At 40.8% G+C, this 4,853-nt stretch overlaps 1 pseudogene; it reads right to left on the bottom strand.

The window, feature by feature from the left end:
* Positions 1-259: 259 nt before the first annotated feature.
* On the bottom strand, positions 260-574 carry LOC145687145 (protein GVQW3 pseudogene; annotated as a pseudogene).
* Positions 575-4,853: the final 4,279 nt, after the last annotated feature.

Here is a 4,853-nt window from a genome sequence, read left to right as displayed (position 1 = left end):
TCTGGACTTGGACATGCGAGCTTTTCTTAAGGCGACTGTGGAGTGTGCTATTCGGTGCTCTGCGTTTTGTTTCGGGGTCGTACTAGAAGCTCCAACTTTCATCTCCGGCATTGACAATGTCCACAAACTGAGGGTTTTCTCCAATGGGTTTCAAAAGATCGTGCGAAACGACCTCACGGTTTTGCATTTGCTCTTTCGTTGAAACTTTCGGGACGAGCTTGGCGCAAATCTACCTCATCCTAAGATCCTTGGTGATGATTTAGTGAACAACCATTTTATCGATTCCCAGCGTATCCGTGATAAAACGAACACTTAAACGCCGGTCGGAGTTAAGCAAATCTCGCATACGTTGTTCGTTGTCTCCGGCTCTTGAGGTTGACGGGCGATCTGCGCGGGGCTCGTCCTCCATGCTCTGCCGGCCTTCTTTGAACACTTCGTGCCACCTAAAAACTTGAGCTTGTGATAAACTTTCACTGCCGTAAGCTTGCCGAATCATTTCCAGCGTTGATGCACCAGATTTTCCATGTCGAACACAAAATTTGACTGCGTAACGCTGTTCAATGCTTGGCTGCATTTTGCTCTTCCACACACTTCTTTGCAGACGTCCACGCCGCACGTGATCATGCCTCAAGGGAAACCAGCAGGCAACTGCCGCTTGGAGCGCTTTCAAGGTCAACCCCTCTCACTACCGACTCCAACCGGTCCCAGCGCAATCTGAAGTATAGTCATGTCAGGACAAAAATATTCTCATTACTTAAAATACAGACTCTGTATCACAAGTTAAGTGTTTCCAACCCATCATAAAGTTACATATTTAAAAAAATGGGACTACGTCATATTATTACGTATTTCAAATCTACATTTCAAACAAAAACATACACCGCCATGTTTTCTATTCAGCGTTGCAAACTAAGAACGCAACAGTATCGCAAGTATCCAAATTTTGGTGACCTCTATAGCAGTAATAACGCAAATAAGAAAGACGGGGCACCGAAAGTACTTTAGTGTCTAATACTATGCTCACGATATCACAGATTTCGAATGAATAAGAACAAATATACAAGGAACTGAAACTTTGATTTTTTTTTTCAAATCATTTATTTACAAAATCTGCTTAGATAAGTACCTCATTCAATTGCATAGATGGCTTTGAAGATCAAAATGGCGTTTACAGCAACTCGATACCTTACATCTTTCTGGAGATATGGAAAATAATTGTAATAAAGTTTGCAACACTGTTTAAAATTCTGGTGGCACCAACTGTAAATCAATAATTTATAATGTATAAATCGTAAACCAAAATTTCAGTGAGTATTTACTTACGATTTATTTCAAGTTGTTTTCGTTCATTCAACACGGTATAATAATAGAATGTCATTTATGCTGAGTACGCTTATTGTATAACAAATTACAAATGTGGGAATTGCATGCTCATTACGTTATACACAGTGGCGTAGCAGCTGCCCCCGCAACCCCCGCAGTGCGGGGGGCCCCGAGGTATAGGGGGCCCCGAAATCTTGCGATGAATAAAGATTTAAAGAAGTAGAACTTCAACCTTACTTCTGTCGGCTTTACAACTAGGGCCCCTTCTCTATAGTTTGCGGGGGGGCCCGCAAAAGTGTGCTACGCCACTGGTTATACACAATGTTGAACACTTCCTACTGCAATTCTTGGTATTAGTCGAGCAGAGGTACAGCTCACTGTGAAATGGCGAAGTCAATTTGTTTTGACTTTTTCGGAAAAAGACGGTTAAGTTGATGGTTTTTATTATGTTCAATGCATATATTTTAATCACAATCTCCCATATCTTATTCAGCCAACCCTTATCTATGGTAAGCTTCGGTTATTTTAAAGGAATTACCAAACTTACAAAGTCTTTGGGTTTCACTTTTGGTACCAAATATATATATCTGGTGTAGTAAAAAGTAATCCATTATTTTGGCATGACATTGAAGGCTTGACTTACCATAGTTAGAATGATCCGATTTAGGTCACATATGTACCGTTTTGTTCGATAACGTGTTGCCATTTGGAAGGTAATATCATGATGCCTCTCTCATAGCAGTGTTGGGCAAATTTCAATTGAATTAACAATTAACAATTAATCTGTAAATTTAATTGTTAATTGCAATTAACCATTGAAATAAGTAATGGTTAATTGTTAATTGCAGTTGGCCATTAAAAAAGGAGAATCAATTGCAATTGATCAATTGATTGAAAGTAATTGCAGTGGAAAGTAATTGCAATTGAATTCTGTAATTCAATTGCAATTGAAATTAATTGGCAATTGATTCAATTGCAATTGATTTCCACAGCAATTACTTTCAATTGATTGATCAATTGCAATTGATTTTCACTGATTAATTTTCAACACTGTAGTTCAGAGAGGGCGTGGGGCAATGAAAACTTTAGCCACGACCAATTGACTCACCACCCGTCGTGACCCACGACCCACCGTGACCCACTCTGACCCACCACCCACCATAAATCACTCTTACCCACTGTGACCCACAGACCCGCCAAAACCCATTGTCATCAACTTTGACCCATGATTCACGCCCTCTTCTCTACTGACTAAAGAGTTTAAACTTGTAATAAAACAAGCCTATAAAATTATCACTCATCGGAGTTTGAATTTCTACGATCAATCGCTCAAGCATCGCACTAATACAATAACGGCGGATCTGACCTTTCTAATATAAATAAAATAGTTTGTTCGTGTGTCTGTGTGTCTATCTTTGTGCGGCCTGTGGACGAGACGAGTGGACCGAAACTTTTCAAAATTTGGTCACGGGTAGCTTGGTCTAGGCCCCAGACCAAGACGAAGAGTTTTTTTTTTTAATTCCTTACTATGGGGTCTCCAGGAGACCTTTACCGGGACCGGCCTGGGGACCAGACAAGTCGACTGAGAGTTACCAAATTTTGGTCAAAGATACCTTGGTCCAGGTCCCACACCAAGGCAAAGCTTTTTCGAAAAAAATCGAAAATCGAACCAGGGGGTCTCAGGGGGGCGTTTACCCTGACATGTAAAAGTAGTAGAAAATGACCGATATCAGTGTCGATTTCATAGTTTTCGCGGTCGCTGAGATCAATGGTGAAACTCCGATCGCATTAACTTCAAAATTCACCGTATTCTGCTACGGGCCGTGGGTCAATGGGGGGGGGATACCGAAACGTACAAGTAATCCAAAATGACCGATATTAGTGTCAAATCCATAGTTTTCGCGGTTGCTGATATCAATGGTGACACTACCATTAGCGATGACTTTCAAATTCATCCACCGTTGTATGCGGGCCTTGGGTCACCAGAGGGGGGAATTCCGAGACATGTAAAAAAATAATCGAAAATGACCGATATTAATGTCAAATTCATAGTTTTCGGGGTAGCTGAGCTCATTGGTGAAACTCAAGACCGCGTTTACTTTCACATTTAGCCCCCATCAGATAAGAAACGGGGGCATTATGAAGGGGATCACGAGACATGTAAAAATAATCCACAATGACCGATGTCAAATCCGTAGTTTTCGCGGTGGCTGAGATCAATGGTGATACTTTCATTAGCGATGATTTTCAAATTTAGCCACCATTGTATGCGGGCCGGGAGTCACCGGGGGTGGGGAATTGCGAGACATGTAAAACTAATGGAAAGTGACCGATATTAGTGTCAAATCCATAGTTTTCGCTGTCGCTGAGATGAATGGTGATACTTCCACAGGCGTTGACTTCCAAATACAGCCCCCATCGGCTGCGGACTAGAGGCATTGTTTTTTTCAAAATTGGAACCAGAGGATTATAGGGATTTTTACCGGCATATGTAAAAAGTAGTAGAAAATGGCAGATGTTAGTGTAACATTCATAGTTTTCGTGGTATTAGTTGGGGGTTGGTGGGGGCCAGAGGAGATTGTTTCACAATACGAACCAAGGGGGTCTGAGGGGGCGTTCACCGGGACATGTAAAAGTAGTAGAATTTGTGTCGAATCCATATTTATCGGGGTTGCTCAGACGTATAGTGACACCCCCGATAGTGTTTACGTTCAAATTCAGCCCCATCGGCCTTCCCAATGAAAACACATGTACGTTGTTGGATATATATTCACACAAAATATATCCAATGTTAGAAATGTTTCTTAATTGTTCTCCCGTTGTTCAGTTTGTTTACATTGATATTTTATCTGATCCGTGCGAAGAACGGGCATAACAGCTAGTACGAAATGGTAAAGTGTTTGTTATGGACCACATTACAATGAATTCAATTATATAGATAATTATTATAATTATAACTAATAAATATTTCCTTGTTGAATCATAGAGCTCCTCCGTGGCTAAGCGGTTAGCGTACGCGCCTTTGGCGTGGGAAACCCGGGTTCGATTCCCGGCGGTAGCTCATGTGGCTCGGATTCCACGTTAATCAGTAGGTCCATGTCTCATATAGCCTCGCTGCTAACCGGGACGTTAAACCCCAAAAGCAACTCAAAATCAAATCAACTTGTTGAATTATACATATTTTTCAGTGGAAAAATGAATACAATTTAAAAGTCCCAAATCAACGTAAAGTAGACCAATGTAAAGGAAAAATGTATAAAATTTTCCATATAATTAAGCTTACAAACTTAAAATTTCCATGTAATTAAGCTAAATTTCCATTTTTGTGTCGTTTTGTGCGCCTATTTCCTCGTTTTCTGCGTCACCGGAAATGGGTCAATGTTATCCTACAAATATGGCGGAACAAGTTAATGCTTTTCCGTAAGGAACGATTTAGAGGTCGTTTCCTTCACATCGTCTTGTGCGTGTTTTCTACCGTTTTGTAAGCCTATTTCCACGTTTTGTGAATCAATGGTAGTGGGTCAAAATGG

The sequence above is a fragment of the Thermobia domestica genome, chromosome 6, assembly GCF_964235325.1.
Source record: "Thermobia domestica chromosome 6, izTheDome1.hap1.1, whole genome shotgun sequence".
NCBI lineage: Eukaryota > Metazoa > Arthropoda > Insecta > Zygentoma > Lepismatidae > Thermobia > Thermobia domestica.
Note: the sequence above shows the minus strand (reverse complement) of the source record. Positions and strands in the feature narration are given on the sequence as shown.